The 17,454-nt window shown below is 45.0% G+C and overlaps 1 long non-coding RNA gene across 1 annotated transcript in view; it reads left to right on the top strand.

Moving 5' to 3' along the window:
• Positions 1–409: 409 nt before the first annotated feature.
• LOC140848651 (uncharacterized) overlaps positions 410–17,454 on the top strand; it is a 29,672-nt gene continuing 12,627 nt past the window's right edge. The window contains exons 1-2 of the long non-coding RNA XR_012129746.1: positions 410–689; positions 7,659–7,748. This is a non-coding gene — a long non-coding RNA (uncharacterized lncRNA). The remainder of the gene's footprint in view (positions 690–7,658; positions 7,749–17,454) is intronic.

A 17,454-nucleotide genomic window follows, 5' to 3' on the forward strand; every position in this document is an offset into this window, starting at 1 on the left:
CAAGGCATCCTATCATTTATGTACTAACTCCTACTCAGGAGTAAGAAGGATTGAATTTCAAACCTTTGGAATTTTAAATCAAAATGGTCTACTTGGGCTTGGTACCTAGTAGGTACTTAATACATTGTGAATGAATGCATGAATGAATGAATGGCTTAAACAACTGAGCAAATATATTCCCCACACATTTTGTATATTAGGAAACTGACACTTTTTAAATAAGAGAAGCGACACCTAAGGTCACCCAGCAGACTGGGGCAGAGTATGGTGTGGAATCTAGGCTAACTGGAAGTCCAACATTCTTTTCCCCACACTAGGCAGTTTCCTGGTTCCTGATCTCAGTGGGTGCATCTCATGTAAATGGAGTCATTTCCAGGCCTTGGGTTTTGTGTTCTACCTGTCACAGGAGCTCACTGAACTGACCACGTGCATTTGATATTTGCAAGTAGCATGCATATGTGTGCACACTCAAGAACAGAAAGGCAACTATGTCTTGACAGCGGCTCCCACCTTCCTATTGTCCAGCTGTAGCCCATCGGGTGTACGGGGCAGTTGAGATGGCTGGTTTTGACATAGCACAGCTGCCTTCCTACCTCCCAGGGAGGCTGTGACAGCCCATGTGACAAGGACCAGGACATCCAACCCCTGGATAGCAGCTTCTACGAGCTCATGACTCTGCCTGGCACATGGTAAGTGCTCAATGAATGGTGGCTGCTTTCATTAAATAACAACCCCTGTGGCCCAGACATTTTTATCAGTTTTCACACTTTTCAGTGCCATAGAACTGGGAATCAGGAGATCTGGAATCCCAGCTCCGCCATGCATGCCCTGTGCGACCATGGACATCTAACCTTCTCAGGCCTGAGGCTTCTCATCTGTAGACAGAGATAATCATGTCCTCCTCACAAGGCTGCTGGGAGATAACAACACAGACAGGTTATGAGGGTGCTTTCAGTACTTAAACTAAGGCAAGGGACAGCAAACCTCCATGGGCCAAATCTGGCTCACTACCTGTTTTGTAAATAAAATTCTACTGGAACATAGCCACACTCACTCATGTACGTATTGTCTATGGCTTCTTTCACACTACAATAGCAGGGTTGAATAGTTGTGACAGAGACCATGAATCCTGAAGAGTCTAGAGTATTTACTATCTATCCATTTACAAAGAAAGTTGGCCAACTCCTGCTATTGAGCAATTATCACCAGGTCTTAGTAGCATAGACCTTCCCACCTTCCCTGGGTGCTTCTTAAAAGTACCCCTCCCTGGTTCCAATTCAGTACCACTGCAAGGTTCCAGTTTGGTAGGTCTGGGTGAGGCCTGCGTATTTCCTTTTTGACAGGTGTTCCTGGTGATTCTGATAAAGGGAGGTCCCTAGTCCAGATTTTGAAACACACTAGGGTAGACAGACCTGCAATCAAATCTCTGCTCCCTCACTTCCTATCTGTGTGACTGTGAGCAAGTAACTCAACCTCTCTGAGCCTCATAGTCTTCATCTACAAAATGGGGACAACAATGCCTGTCCCTTAGGAATACTGGGAAGATTGAATACGATTCTCTATAAAGTGCTTGGTCAGTCTGGTTACTCAGTAATTGGCAGTTTTCTTTCCTTTCTGCATCCCTGGACATTCTCCTCTGATGCCTATGCAAGCTGTCTCTCCCCAGTTCCAAGTTCCCCTCTGTCTGTCCCTGCAGCCCCACTGTGGCTTCTCAAGGGGATCCCACCTCCACCACCCCCATCTCTGCTGACAAAGCATCTGGACCTGGGTCCCTGGCATTAGGTAAGAGGCAGCATCAGGGGGCTGGTCTCCTTGAGCTTGGAGTCATCAGCCTATTTCTGACACTGAAACAGCCGCCAGCTCCATGTTTACACATTGACTCTGATAATGTTTGCTTTCTGTGGCCATTATTTGCCCAGGGGCTGATGTCAGAGGAAAACAATCAGCTTCCCACTAGAGCTTTGAGAGAGCAAGGGCAGCACCTCCCAAGTTCCCTCCACTGTCCTGTCCCTGCTCTCCTTGTCTCAGTTTTCTAAACTAACCACACTCTGGGCAGCAAGTGACTGAACAAAATGTGTTGGCATGAGACCAGGAGAAAGGCGGCTTCTGGCCCTGACCTGTCCCGGACCTTGGGTGACCTTGAGCAGGCCTGAACCTCCCCCTGGGCCTAAGTTGTCTTATCTCTGCCCTGAAAAGTCTGGCCTTCTTGGTCTTGAAGGATCCCCCCAGTGCTACAATTCCATGACTCTGGAACTCCAAGAACCCCCAGGTTGGAAGATCCCAGAGTTCACCTAGCTGTCACTCTCCATCCTTACCCCTCCACCTTTCTGAAGCTGAAGGAAAGGTAGAAAGAATGGAATTCGTGAAAACGAAGCCACACTGGTATTTATCTACAATTATGCCAAGAGCACAGTCTGTCTCTCATCAAGATAGGAAGTAAAAACTGAGAGCAACTCCAGGCCCCTCAATTGGCCCATCTCATGGAGGCGTGTTCCTCCACCGCAACAAATACCCTGTACCCCAAACAACCTGGGGAGCCCCATGGACCGACCGTGAGCTGAGCTTTCCCACCCACCTGCCACTGACTCACACTGAGAGCTGGAGCAAGTGGCAGGTGAAACCACCGGCAGCCCATGGCCCGCTCTGCTTCCCGGGGAGGAAGAACAATCACGTGCAAGTTCAGGCGAAGATAAAATCGCAAAACCGATTCAGAGAGTCCTTGACTCCACTGAAATGTGCTTCCATGGCAAGGACATATTGGTTCATGGAAGAGCCCTTGGGAGGGAGCCTCCACCTCCATAGGACTAAATAAAGGACATTCATCTGAAACCTCAGCCTGAGAGACTTTAGTGAGGCCTACCAGAACCCTCCTTGCTGTGGCGTGAGGGGTCATGCCATGGTTGAAGGCAAGTCTGTAGAGCCAGACAGATCTGGGTTTGAAGGCCACTCACCTGGCGGCTGGGGGACCCTCGGCACACAGCGTCACCTCTCTGGCTTTGCCAACCAGGAAGTGAGGATGATACTAACTTGTAGCTCATGGGGCCATAGCAAGAATTTAAAGGCGGTAGCCTGGGGAAAGTGCCTAGTCAGTTCCAAGTTCACAGCAGGCCCTTACCAAATGTTACTCTCCTATGTGGACAAGGGTTCTCGAATGATTCTTTGATGGTAATAACAAGAAATACTTAAAATACTCCAGCATAGACAATGTCCGAGTTCTTGCACTCCCACGGGATCTCACACTTACAGTGTTTCTCACAACAGGCCTGTGGACATCACTGTCCCATTTTACAGCTGCTGAAACTGAGGCTCACAGAGGCAAAGCAATTTGCCCAAAGCTCACCACGAGTCAGTGGCAGAGGCCCAGAGCGTCTGCTCCCTGTCACTGCCCCTGCTCATCTTTTCACAGGGCAGGTCCTCTGGCCCCACATGGCCTGAGTGCACCCCGCTGTGCCCAGAGGGCTCCCAAGTACTGGCCCCAAGCCTCCCAATTCTCTCCAGCCTCAAGCGGATCGTCTGGACCATCGGAGGGAAGCTCAGTTGGAGCTGTGAGGACACACCGCCCTCTAGTGGCTTCTGGGAGCCTCTCTTTCCTAAGGTGCTGCAGCCCAGGGGAGGGGGTGCAGATCAGGTGCACATTCCAGCTCCTGCCCTTGCCGGTCCAGCTGAGTGCCAGCATCACGAGCTCCTTGACACCCCAAATAGTCCCTCTGTTCAAGGCTCTTAGAATAGCGTATGTTAATCTGGAAACAAACTTAAAAACCACCTAAACAAACATTCTCTTTGCACAGAAGAGGTTCCTGAGCCCAGGGTGTCAATAGCACATCTGAGGACACACAGAGAGTCAGAGCAGAGAAGAGACCAGAGCACGGATCGCCTGCTTCAGCCCCAGCAGGAAGTTCAGGAAGGCTGGACCCACCAAGACTGCTTCTGTCCCTGCCCTGCCCTACCCCCATCCCCCCCTTACCCTAACCCTGGCTAGCCCCATGGCTGCCAGCCACACCAGGTAGATGGGACAGAAGCAAGAGTGACACTCAAAACTCTTGGTGGCTGTGTGACCTTGTGCAGGTTTCTTAACCTCTCTGTGCCCCAGTTTCCTTGTCTTTGAAATAAATAAGGAAAATAATAGTACCTATGGCACAGGTTTCAAAATGAGGTGTAAAGTAAGAAAGACCAATAGCCCATACCTGGAGGTAGTAACTGCCCTCAAACACGGTAACCCTTGCTACAGTTATTACTACTTGTTTGGTGCCTCTAAGTCACAGGCTTAAAAACTCCCCCAAGCACACCTTCCTTCTTCCCCTTTTGTCACTCCTTTTCTTCTCACCAAACCCCAGTGGCAAACGAATCCGCAGCACCTGTATCTCCTGTCTATCCTGTGTGAAGCTCTCTGAGAGGAGGCAGTCTGGTTGGGGACTGCAGAGTGGGCACAGGGAACTCAGCCCCCTTGCCATTCAGCAGGCCGCTACGGCCCAGAGTGAGCCTGGCCAAGGCTGCCTGGAGAAGGGCTGGAACCCCCGAGAGTTTCTCTGGGGCCAGGAGGATGATAGGTTGAGGGCCATGGTCAAGGCCTTCCTGAGCTTCTGGAATGATTCTGAGGGTCCAGCTCTAACACTTGGACACCAGCAGGATCAAGTGTCACGATCGAGCCTTGGAAATCCCTCCTCAGCTTTTCCTTCCCCAGCAGGTCTGGAGCCAGGCCGATGCAGGTTCAAGTCCTGCCCTTGTCATTTCCAAGCTGTATGTTCTTGGGAAGAGATTGAACCTCAGTGTCCTCTTCTGTAAAGTAGGGATGATGATGGGTTTGGATAGAGCTCTTGGGCTGGGAAGAAAGTGCACACTGCAGTGCCTGGAACGCGGCACTTCGAGTTGCTTCTTGAACAGCAGCTCAAAATATGCTTGCCATCTTTGCCCCCCAGATTCTGCTCTTCCTGTTGGATTCCCTGTCCCGGTGGGTGGCAGTATCCGCCCAGCCATCCGTGAGGAGCAGCGGGTGTTCTCTCACCCTGTGTCAGCTCAGGAGTGGAGGAGGTCAGCCCCGTCAGGCCTTCCTTGTCCACCTGCTGCTGTCCTCCCACTCCGGCTGTGGCTCTTCCTCCAGGACTAGGTTAAAGCAAAGGACTTTTCACGGGCTTCCTCCTTCCACCCTCCACACTCCCATCACTCTGCCTCCATTCACACACTTCACTCTGAAACCCGCACACCCGCTACAGCATGTATACTCCCCAAAAGGCTCAGCAGAATCAGGATACCCGAGGCCCTCCATGGGCTGAGCCCCTTCTCTGCCCACCTCCCCAGCATTACCTCCCCCAACCCCTGCACTCTTGGTCTGACCACCCCAAAGCACTCAGGTCCCTCAAAGATGCCCTGCTACTTTGTGCCCCCAAACCACCCAGAGCATCTCTCTCTAAAACCTCTGCGAGCCCTCCGACTGCTCCCACCTGCCAACTCTCCCCTCATGGACTTGAGCACTCCCTCTTCTGCACCCCACTAGTGTCACTCAGACCTCTACAGTGCCCTTCTCCCCTGCATTTGGCACACTTACCTGTCAATCTTGGAAGACAGGAGAGAATGCTGGTTGAGACCAAGGCCTCCAGGGTCATTAGCTTGGGCTGAAATCCTGGGTTTCCGTGAGAATTTACTGAGGGGATGCATGTAAAGCTCTTGCATAGTGTCTGCTGCATAGTAGGTGCTCAGGAAATAGAAGTGATTTTTTTATGACTATTCCTCCACAAGACTACAAATTCTCAGAGGGCAAGACTCCTGTGTTATTTATCTTTGTGTCCCTAGCAACTAGCATGGGATCTGACCCATAGTAAAAGGTTAATAGATGTTTTTTAATGGATGGATGAATAGGTGTGACTGAAAGAGGAGGAAGAAAAATGTCAGAGCTGTCATTTACCTGGTAATTAGGCAGTGACAGACATAAGTGGAGCACTTTACAAAGTGACATCATTTTAATCCTCACCCCAACCATGGAGATAGATTCTATTTCTATTCCTATTTCATGTGGGAGAAAACTGACTCAGAGACATGGAGACCTGCCAGAGTCCCATAGTGATGTTGGCGACAGAACTGACACTCAGTGTCACTTCTCTCTGGCTACAAATGCCGTGAATTCCCATTTCTCTGCACTGCTTCCTAAAAGGGAGCAGTCAGAGCAACAGCCAGCATCCAAAGGAAATCATAACCAGCATTCATTTAGAGTTTGCCTAAAGCTGTCAGGTGCTTCATGTTTATCTCATTCAAACCTCCAAGAAGGGAGGCTGCTGTCTATCATCTTCATTACATAGATGAGGAAACTGAGGCATAGGGAGTTTGGGTAACTGCCGGCAGATGCAGAGCTCACATGAGCCATTCTGTCCCCCCCGACCCCCGGTTAGACCCCGGGGGTACCTGCAGCAGGGAAGGGGTATCCTGGGTTTGAAAGTCGGAGGCGAACAGAGCCAAGGAGGTATAGGCATCTCCAGGCATTCAGAGTCAGGGTAACAGGTGTCCAGGAGGTGTCGCTGTTGTTAGCGTTATTACTGTGGGCGCCACGTATAGCGTATTGACGCTATTGCAGGCGCACTTCACAGATGTCAGAGTACTTTTGCACGCACAACCAATTTTTCCTCACCAATGTCCTCCAAGATATGCAAGGCAGGGATTATTATCACAACGTTGCAAAGCAAATAGCTTCAAAGGAGTTGTGTAAATCCTCCCAAGTTTATACAGCTAGTAAGTGGCTTTGCGTCCCGAGCTACGTTTATCTGACCCCTGATCTGTGCTGCATCTCCCGCACCTGCAGCCTCTCTGAGAACCTCTACAGTGCAGCATAGTGTTGTTTAGCAGGTTGATGTGACTGTTGATGGAGGACAGAGACGGCCGAGAGGGGCAGGGAAGACAAAAGCGGGATGATTAGCGGACTAGGAGGGGAGGCTGTGTTGGGATGGGAGCTGGATAAGGCAATCCAGCCACTGCTCAGAGCCACACACCAGACTGGCAAGCCAGATGCTGGCACCAGATGGCGCCCTTGGATAGGGAACCGACTGGAGGGAGCCAGGCGGGTCTGGCCACTGGCTGTTGGGACTGGTGACTAGGCGGCCTGCAGTTTGCACCTTGCCTTTGTTGAGAAGGCGCATCTCCGCACATCAGCTTGTTTTTCAGAAAGACCCTCCTCTCAAGCCTCCTCTACTGAGAGCCTAGGTCAGTCGACTCAAATCCACGGACAGTCCGGTCACGTGATTAATCAGGGGTTCACAGTTGTTACCAGTCAGGTGCATCCCAACGAGGGTGAAGGCAGATTTTAACCACAGTCCAGGCCTCCTTAAATGAATGTAAAGTGGTGGGTTTCAGCAGAGGTCCTCCTTAAGTTTTTTGAGCACCTCCTATGGGACAGGTGTGGAAGCCTGTCAGATAAAACACAAGACACCCAGTTAAATTTGAATTCCAGATAAACAAGGAATAATTCAAATTATTATATAATTATATAAGCATTGATATTCATAATAATATACTTAATTATATAAGTATAATTAATTATGTTACTTATTATGTGTGATTGTTACATATTATATAATTTAAATTATTCCTTGTTTACCTGGAATTTAAATTTAACTGAACATCTTCTATTTCTGTTTAAGTCCGGCAACCTTATTTGTATTATTTCATTATTACAGCCACCAAGGAGGACGATTCTGGAACCATCTCCACTTTAACAGGCATTGTAACCAAGGTTCCAGGAGGAACGTGCCCGCGATGAGCAGCAGGTGAGTGGTGGGGCTGCGGTTCCAACTCGGGTCTGCCCACCACCTGAATCTACCTTCTAACCGGTTTCCTCTCTAATCAACATGCGGAGCAGAGAAAAAAGCCTGAATTCCTATGCTCCCAGAGAGGTGGCCGGTTAAAAATGGGCTCTGAAAACACCAAATTTTAATATCCTCAATATTTGAGAATAATTGAGTTTCCACTATAAAACAGGGGTGGGCCTTATAAATCATCCGGCTGAGAGGCAGTTCAGCTTTGGGGTTGAGAGGTGGGCTCTGGGAACAGGCTGTTGGATAAAAGCTCCAGCTCCATCCAGTACTGGCTGTGAGATTTGGGGCAAATTATTTAACCTTTCTGTGCTACAGTTTCCCCATTAAGAAAATGAGGAAACTGCTACCCTTGTTGTAAGGTCTTTATAAGAATTAAATGAAGTAATGCATGGATGGTGCTTAGAACAGTGCCTGGCCCTGTTAAGAACCCAAAATGAGATATATTCATTTTACTCCAGGAAGGACACCACTGAACCCTGGAGGGGGAGCTGTTGTGCTCGGCGGCACACAGCACGCGAGTGGCCGAGCACAGTCTCGATCCCAGGTCTCCAAAATGGAGTTTGTACTGCCAGTCTCAAAAGAAGAGAAAGTAATCCGCGTCCTAGAGCAGGCCACAGCCCACTTTCTGACCTTTCAATCTGGATTTCTCCCTTATCGGTTGGCCCAACAGAATCCTATTCCTTCTAAATTCATTTACAGAGTTTAAATCTGCCAGTTCTTTTTTACTGAAATAATATTGTAAATTTATTTCGTTTCCTCTGCAACCATTTACTGGGGGTCTGCCCACGCTAGACACTGTTAGGCACATGAGATAAAAAAGCAAGTGGATACCGAGAGACCCTTGTGTGATTAGCACGAGGAGTGGGAAGCCCAGGGCCTATGCAAGCCAGAGAAGGGACACCTGGCAAGCAGGTAGGAGCAACGGAGAAGCAAGTGATGGTTGTTCTGAGCCCTTCAGGACAAGGACAGTTGGTCAGGTAAAGAAGGACCAGGAAAGGCCATCCGGGCTGAAGGAACAGCATGTGTCAAAGCCTACAGGCCAGACCAAAAAAAAATTGGCCATCCTTTGCAAGGCCCATAACAAGGAGAACAGGGTTTTGTGTCTGGGTGAATCATATGCTCCCCACAATGCCTCTGACCTGGGCAGGGTAGCAAGGCCCCTCCACTGGGGTGGCTTTCCCTGCAGTTAAGAAGCAGCCAAGCCAGAGAAGAGAGGTTCTCAAGGCATAAAGAAACCACCGCTCACTCAAACTGCCAAGCAGGACCTGAATCAATGGCACTTGAGGAGAGCCTCTGTCTTGGAGACTGGCTTGGGTCTGGCTTTTGTGCTGCTGTGAATATGAATTCATTCACCATTTGGTAATTGAATCTACAATGGAGACCAGCTGTCTTATTGCATCCTGAGAGTCACCAGACTAAAAACTGGGGTGCTGGCAGAAGGCAGACCTGCAGCAAATCTACCTGTTTCATCTTGGCATACTCAGGGCAGAAGAAAATTTCTAATTGCTCCCAGGACAGAGAGGCAGGCAGCCATGCATTGTGAAGCTGCTGTGGCTACAGCCTCTGGGCTGGAGAGTTTCTCCAACTGGTGTTGGGCTCACTTGGATCTTCCCCTGAAGGTCATTATCACCAAGGTCATTGGCAGCACTGCATCTCTGGGAGGCCAGGGGTATTTACTAGTTATTGGGTGATATTTCTTCTAGGGTCCTAAGGGGGCCTGATCATGTGAATGCCAGGAAGTGTGAGATGCCTGCATGGCTGAAATTGTTTCATTGACACCATCTATGCCCAGCTGCTCCCTCCTCTGCAGGTATTCTCCCCATTTCCGCTGGGAGCCATCCCCACCCTCTCTGCTCCCTAGAAGATGCAGGTGGATGTAAAGGGGGCATGAGTTCTTAGTGTCTTCTGGAGTCACTGGGGCAACCCCAACATCATTCTCATGGGCTTGAGTTTTCACCTCTGTCTGTAAACAGGTTATAGCTACAATCTGGAAGTGGCACCACAACCAGCCAGTTGTCCAGATCAAAACTAGGGAGACCATCTTTGACTTCTTTCTGTCCCTCAGCACCCGGTCATTAAGTCGTGGAGCTCTCCCCTCCCAAGTCTCTGTCTATTTTCTCTGCCACCTCTCACTATCATCCTGATCAAAGCCACCACCAACCCAAGCCTGGGTACCCTACTAGCCCCGTAGCAGCCTGCCCAACAGCCTACAACCTCATCCTGTTGTTGTGATCTATTTGCAACTCTACAACTAGTACAATCATTCTAAAATTAGGATATGATCTCCCTGCTTAAAAGCCTCCCATGCATTCATTCATTGTCAGTCAGTCATTCACTTTTCCAGTAACTAATGATTGGCCTACCATGTGCCAAACATTATTCACTATATCATCAAGACAGAAAAAGTCCCTGCCCTCATAGCATTTACCTTCTAGTGCATTTGTATCAAGAAATATACAACTAAACGTGATAGACTTCAGGTAGTGATAAGTGCTAGGAAGAAAATTAAAGCAGAGAAAGAGATAGAAAGTGATGGAGGTAATGACCATTTTCTATAGGATGGTCAGAGGAAACCTCACTGAGGGAGGTTTGAGTAGAGACCTGAGTGAAGCTGGGGCCCAGCCAGGCAAAGATGGGAAATCTTGGAAAACAAGAAAACACTTGCTCTACTGTACATCAAGACTTGTTATAAAGCTCCAGGAACTAAGAGAGTCAAGTGCGGGTATGAGGATAGACAAACACAGAATAGAAGGGAGAGCCCAGAAATAGACCCTCCCCTACATGCAGATTAGATTTACAACAAAGGAGTGGATGAAGGTCTTTTTGATAAGTGGTTTTAGGAAAATTGAATATCTATATAGAAAAAGACTGTCTCCTACCATTACTCCTACCCCTGAGACATAAAATCCAGTGGATTATAGGTCTTAATATGAAAAGCAAAATCAAACTTCCAGGAGATATTATAGGAAAATATTCTCATGACTTAATGGTAGGAAAAGACTTCAAGGTAGAAAAGACCCCTCTGCTTCCCAGCTGGGTGAACTCAGAAGCATTCCATAACCTCTCAGCTTTGGTTTCTTCTTCTGTTAAGTGAGGGCAATATTACCCTCCTCTAGTTATTGTGAAGTTTAAAAAAGAGCAAAGACAGTGTTTAGCACAAAGCTTGATGCAGAGCCAGATAACATGACATCCCTCCCTTTCTGTTAGGCTTGCTGCACCTTTCACACCTGCACCCTCTGCACAAAGGCTGCCCTCAGGCAAGGAAGATGGGTAGTGGGATTTCATAAGCAGAACCTCCCAACTTCTATATTCTCTCTCTACACACACACACACACACACACACACACACCAGAGACCCTGATTCAAATCAGACATGACCTGTAACTTCCCAGGGGATCCCAAGGTGAGGTTCCCAGGACAAATTTTGGAAAAGCACTGTCTTAGAGCATGGAGAAGGCGTGAACACTCGGGCAGAGAAGAAGCTGGACAGCATAAAAGAAACCACTGCTATATAAGATATGTCCTGGGCGAAGCCTGCTTGAAAAGGGCAACAACCTGAGGGCAAAATATCATAGTTAATGAAACATAATATCCCATAAGAAACAGTAAACCTTTTCTGAGTATATAATACTTAGCCCAAGAGAGTAGATTGGTCATACTTACAAAAACCTATATGTTTAGAAAAGCATTTATTAGCTGTACAATCCTCAGCAATTGACTAAAACACTCTGTCCCTGTGTTTTCTCATCTATAAAGTGGAGATTCTAGCATTAGAAGCTATTCATCAGGTTGTTAGTTAGTTAATGCATGTAAAGTGCTTTAGCATGTCAGTTATGGTTGAGATCATTATCACCGTCATCATGATCCCTTTGTAACGGGGATCACCCATTGAGACTGATGAAAAATGTGCACATGCACACACAGAGATCAACACACAGTTTTGGAAGGTCACGGATTCCCTGGAGCCCATCCATGATTCTCCCCAGCAGTGGGGGAGGGCCACATAGACTGAGAACAGAACCTCCAAACTCCAGATTAACCACAGAAGCTCCATGCTCACCTGTTTTACATCTTTCTATATTGTATTTCTCTGTGTGATTTCATTTGAAGAAAGGGGTTATTTTTAAAGCATGAAAGATGCTCATCTTTCCCCTCTCATTTTGTAGATGAGAAAACTGAAGGTCAGAAGGGAAAGGCACACCACCCAAGGTCACATAGTAAATTAGGGGCAGAATCAGGACTAGAATCTAGTTCTCTTGACTTCCCGGTTAATGAACCTGACCTCAGAGAGAAATATGAAAGGGAAATCGGCAGAGGCCTCAGTGGGTAAAGATGGTCTCAGTGGGGTGAGCATAGCTCAGTGGATGAGAACATGCTTCAGGGAGACAGGCCAGGGTATGAATCCTGTATCAACCACTTACTCACTGTGAATAAAGTTTTTTAACTTCTCTGTCCAGCAGTTTCCTTGTTCCTAAAATTATGTAAAAGATGCTAGGGTGTCTCAAAAGTCCTTTGTCAGGAGGAGGCAGTGTTGAGTATGGAATGGAAAGGCGGTGGTATATAGACAAGCTTGACATCACACTCAAATATACCTCAGAGCCCTCATGACCGTGCATGTCTGCATTCCTTCTAGATGAAAGCCTTGAGTGATAAGACAACTGCTAAACAAATCTGTAAAGTTGAAGGCAAAGGTGTGCTTGATGCAAAAAGAGCATCAACACCCCCTGGGGAACAGGTGGGACGGGTGGGGGGCTCCGCACCCACTCCGGTAGTTGTTCCCTCTATGGCACTCCCTGGAAGCCTCTATCCGCCTTTGCAAGAAATTCTGTTTTTATTGCTCATAAATGACATGCTTATGGGAAAGAAATTTTGAGACACTCATCTTATCAACTTCATGGGATGGTTATGAGGTTTGAAAAAGAGAATGGATGTAACAAGATTCGCTATGCTTGGTGTGGAATAGACTTTGAATATGTGTATGCCAGTTTTAGAAATGTGAGGTCACTGTTGTTGAAAGCAAAAATGAAAATTATGAGGCATGGTCTGTTTCATCTACCATAGAAGGCCCCCAGCACCTAGCACAGTATCTGGCTAGTAGGAGTTCAATAAATAGTGGATGAATAAATGCATAGACAGTGTGGAAAGAGTAACAGCAAAAGAAAGAAATGCTTATTGGGCTCATTATAAGAAATATACTGAATTGAATAGGCATACAAGGGAGAAGTGTATACAAAACTTTTCAGAAATTGCTCATTCATGCAGTCAATGCACATTTAGTGAGCGCTCTCTCTGTTCCAGGCACTTTTTCCAGTGTGGGGATAGAGCAGTGAACAAAGGAGACAAGGCTCTTACGGAGCTCACATTCTAGGGTGGGGAGACAGATAATGAATGAATAAGCGTGCAATATGATATAAATAGTGCCATGAAGAAAAATAAAGCAGAATAAAGAAGGTAGGGAATAATGGAGATTCTGTTATAAACAGTGAAAAGTCTCTCCAAAAAATGACACTTCAGCAGACACATAAGTGAAGCCATGTGGATATCTGAAGGAAGAGCTTTCTACACTTGGAAAAACAGTTGAAGAGAGAACAAATGCATTTCATCCTGTAGCGAGGCCTCATTTTCAATCGACTGAAACAAACTAAAGACTCTTTGTGGTGCATCGCCTGAAAGTTGAACAGAAATGTGCTCAACATGAAAGGCAAACCTTTAGTTAATCTGTTTTTGTTGTTATTGAAATCTTAAGTACCTCCTTTATCACAGATGGCTCCAAACCTGCAGGGGAAGAGATACTTCAGAAACACAATTTCAAATGAAAAACAAAAAAACCCAGCAATGATAATGGCCTCACAAGAAATAACTTGACATTGTGAGTGCGCTACTTGATGAGATTAAACAGTTGGAGGCAAATGATGCAAACCCCCAAAGAGAAAAATATTTGTATGAATCATTACACAAATCCCAAGTTGTAGCCCATCAGACCCAGTGATTTTATGTTTGGGGAATAGTCATCCATTCAAGAAACACGGAGCAACCGATTATAAAACTGGATGTGGTGTGGCTAGAAAGATTAATTGAGCCCAGATCTACACTTAAGGAGCTTTAATCTTGCCCCAGGTAGGCCCATACTTATTATTTATTTTTATATTATTATTATTTTATCTTTCAATGTATTATTTGTTGTTGTTTATCTTCCATTTCCAAGCCATTCCCCTTCCCCCATAGGCACTGTTCTCAGATTCTCTGTCCATTTTACTTACACTTATAAATGCATTTACATTTTAAATGCATATATATGCATTTATATAAACAAATGGTATTGTTATGTGTGCATACTTAATGTATATAAGTGATATCTTGCTATATATCTTATTCAGCTTCTCTGAGATCCATCCATGCTGATTAATAGAAATCTAGTCCTCTTCTTTTCACTGTTGCATTATATTCCATGATTCATACATATTTTATTTAGCAATTCCTTATTGAAGAACATGTAAACTATTTCCAACTCTGTTCTTATAAAGCAATGTTTCAGTAAACATTCTTGAGCATATCCCTTTGTGTACTTAAGCAATAATTTCTCTGAGGTTTATATACAAGATAGGATTTGCAGCAGAAAGTGATGAGGGTTTTGTCCGTATCATAAAATACCTCCAAGTTGCTCTCTAAAATGACTGCATCAATTTTCACTCCCCCAGCAGTACATAAAAGTCTCATTTCCCCCACATCTTTGCCAGTTTGATAGTATCCCTTATTTTATATTTGGATGTAAAGTAGTATCCATTCCTCACTTTACATTTCTCTGATTACTCATAAGATTAAACATCTTTTTATCTGTTTATTAGCTATTCTAGTTTCTGGTTTCCTCTTCTGGGAATGGCTTGTCCATATTCTTTCCTTCCCATGTTTCTATATATAGACCTCCCCCTCCTTTTTTTCCCCCTGATTTTCTGTACATTTCAAACACTGATGTCAGTCATATGTATTGAATATATATTCTTCCAGTCTCCATCCATATTGTTGCAAATGGTAGGATTTATTTTCTTCTTATGGCTGAATAATATTCCTTTGTGTATATGTACCACATCTTCTTTATCCATTCATCTACTGATGGACACTTAGGTTACTTCCATTTTTGGCTATTGTAAATAGTGCTGCGATAAACACAGGGATGCACATGTTTTTTTCAAACTGGGCTCCTGCATTCTTAGGGTAAGTTCCTAGGAGTGGAATTTCTGGGTCAAATGATATTTCTATTTTGAGTTTTTTGAGGAGCTTCCATACTGCTTTCCACAATGGTTGAAGTAATTTACATTCCCACCAGCAGTGTAGGAGGGTTCCCCTTTCTCCACATCCTCACCAACATTTGCTGTTGTTTGTCTTTTGGATGTTGGCCATCCTAACTGGTGTGAGGTGATATCTCACTGTGGCTTTAATTTGCATTTCTCTGATGATTGGTGAAGTTAAGCATCTTTTCATATTCCTCTTGGCCATCTGAATTTCTTCTTTGGAGAAGTGTCTGCTCAGATCCTTTGGCCATTTTTTAATTGGATCGTTTGCTTTCTGTTTGTTGAGGTGCGTGAACTCTTTATGTATTTTGTATGTCAACCCTTTATCAGATCTGTCATTTATGAATATTTTCTCCCATACTGTAGGATGCCTTTTTGTTCTACTGATGGTGTCCTTTGCTGTACAGAAGCTTTTTGGTTTGATATAGTCCCACTTGTTCATTTTTGCTTTTGTTTCCCTTGCCTGGGGAGATATGTTCATGAAGAAGTTGCTCATGTTTATGTCCAAGAGAGTTTTGCCTATGTTCTCTTTTAAGAGTTTTATGGTTTCATGACTTACATTCAGGTCTTTGATTCATTTTGAGTTTACTTTTGTGTGTGGGGTTAGACAATGATCCAGTTTCATTCTCTTACATGTAGCTGTCCAGTTTTTTGTTTTTTTGTGTGTGAACATTCTAAAGCCTTTATTTAGCATCAGGTACATTGTTTCATTATAACACTTGTTAACTTCACAGCAATTAAAATAATTTACTGGCAGCTACCTAAGACTCCTTGGAGCAGCATCTCAGTCTGGGGTCAGGTGGATAAATAAAAGATTAATGTGCCCCAATTAAAGGGGCAAAGTGTAGCTGTCCAGTTTTGCCGACACCAGCTGTTGAAGAGGCTGTCATTTCCCCATTGTATATCCACGACTCCTTTATCATATATTAATTGACCGTATATGCTTGGGTTAATATCTGGTCTCTCTATTCTGTTCCACTGGTCTATGGATCTGTATTTGTGCCAGTACCAAATTGTCTTGATTACTGTGGCTTTGTAGAAGAGCTTGAAGTTGGGAGGCAAGATCCCCCTGCTTTATTCTTCCTTCTCAGGATTGCTTTGGCTATTCAGGGTATTTGTGGTTCCATATGAATTTTAGAACTATTTGTTCCAGTTCGTTGAACAATGCTATTGGTATTTTGATGGGGATTGCATTGAATCTGTAGATTGCTTTAGGCAGGATGGACATTTTGACAATATTAATTCTTCCTATCCATGAGTATGGGATGTGTTTCCATTTATTGGTATCCTCTTTAATTTCTCTCATGAGTGTCTTGTCATTTCCAGAGTATAAGTCTTTCACTTCCTTGATTAGGTTTATTCCTAGGTATTTTATTCTTTTTGATGCAGTTGTGAATGGAATTGTTTTCCTGACTTCTCTCTCTGCTAGTTCATCGTTAGTGTATAGGAATGAAACAGATTTCTGTGTATTAATTTTGTACCCTGCAACTTTGCTGAATTCAGATATTAGATCTAGTAGTTTTCAAGTGGATTCTTTTGGGTTTTTTATGTACAATATCCTGTCATCTGCAAACAGGGACAGTTTGACTTCTTCCTTGCCAATTTGGATGCCTTTTATGTCTTTGTTTTGTCTCATCACCGTGGCTAGAAGCTCAAGTACTATGTTGAATAAAAGTGGAAGAGTGGGCATTCTTGCCTTGTTCCTGATCTTAGGGAAAAAGCTTTCAGCTTCTCACTGTTAAGTTTAATGTTTGCTGTGGGTTTGTCATATATGCCCTTTGTTATGTTGAGGTACTTGTCCTCTATACCCATTTTGTTGAGAATTTTTATCATGAATGAATGTTGAATTTTGTTGAATGCTTTTTCAGCATCTATGGAGATGATCATGTGGTTTTTTCCTTCTTTTTGTTGATGTGGTGGATGAGGATGAATTTTTGAGTGTTGTACCATCCTTGCATCCCTGAGATGAATCCTACTTGATCATGGTGTATGATCCACTCGATGTATTTTTATATTTGGTTTGCTAATATTTTGTTGAGTATTTTTGCATCTATCTTCATCAGGGATATTGGTCTGTAATTTTCTTTTTTGGTGGGGTCTTTGTCTGGTTTTGGTATTAGAGTGATGCTGGCTTCATAGAATGAGTTTGGAAGTATTCCCTCCTCTTCTATTTTTTGGAAAACTTTAAGGAGAATGGGTATTATGTCTTCTCTAAATGTCTGATGAAATTCAGCAGTGAATCTGTCTGGTCCGGTGGTTTTGTTCTTGGGTAGTTTTTTGATTACCAATTCAATTTCTTTGCTGGTAATTGGTTTGTTTAGATTTTGTGTTTCTTCCTTGGTCAGTCTTGGAAGGTTGTATTTTTCTAG

This window comes from Manis javanica, chromosome 4 (assembly GCF_040802235.1).
Source record: "Manis javanica isolate MJ-LG chromosome 4, MJ_LKY, whole genome shotgun sequence".
Lineage (NCBI taxonomy): Eukaryota > Metazoa > Chordata > Mammalia > Pholidota > Manidae > Manis > Manis javanica.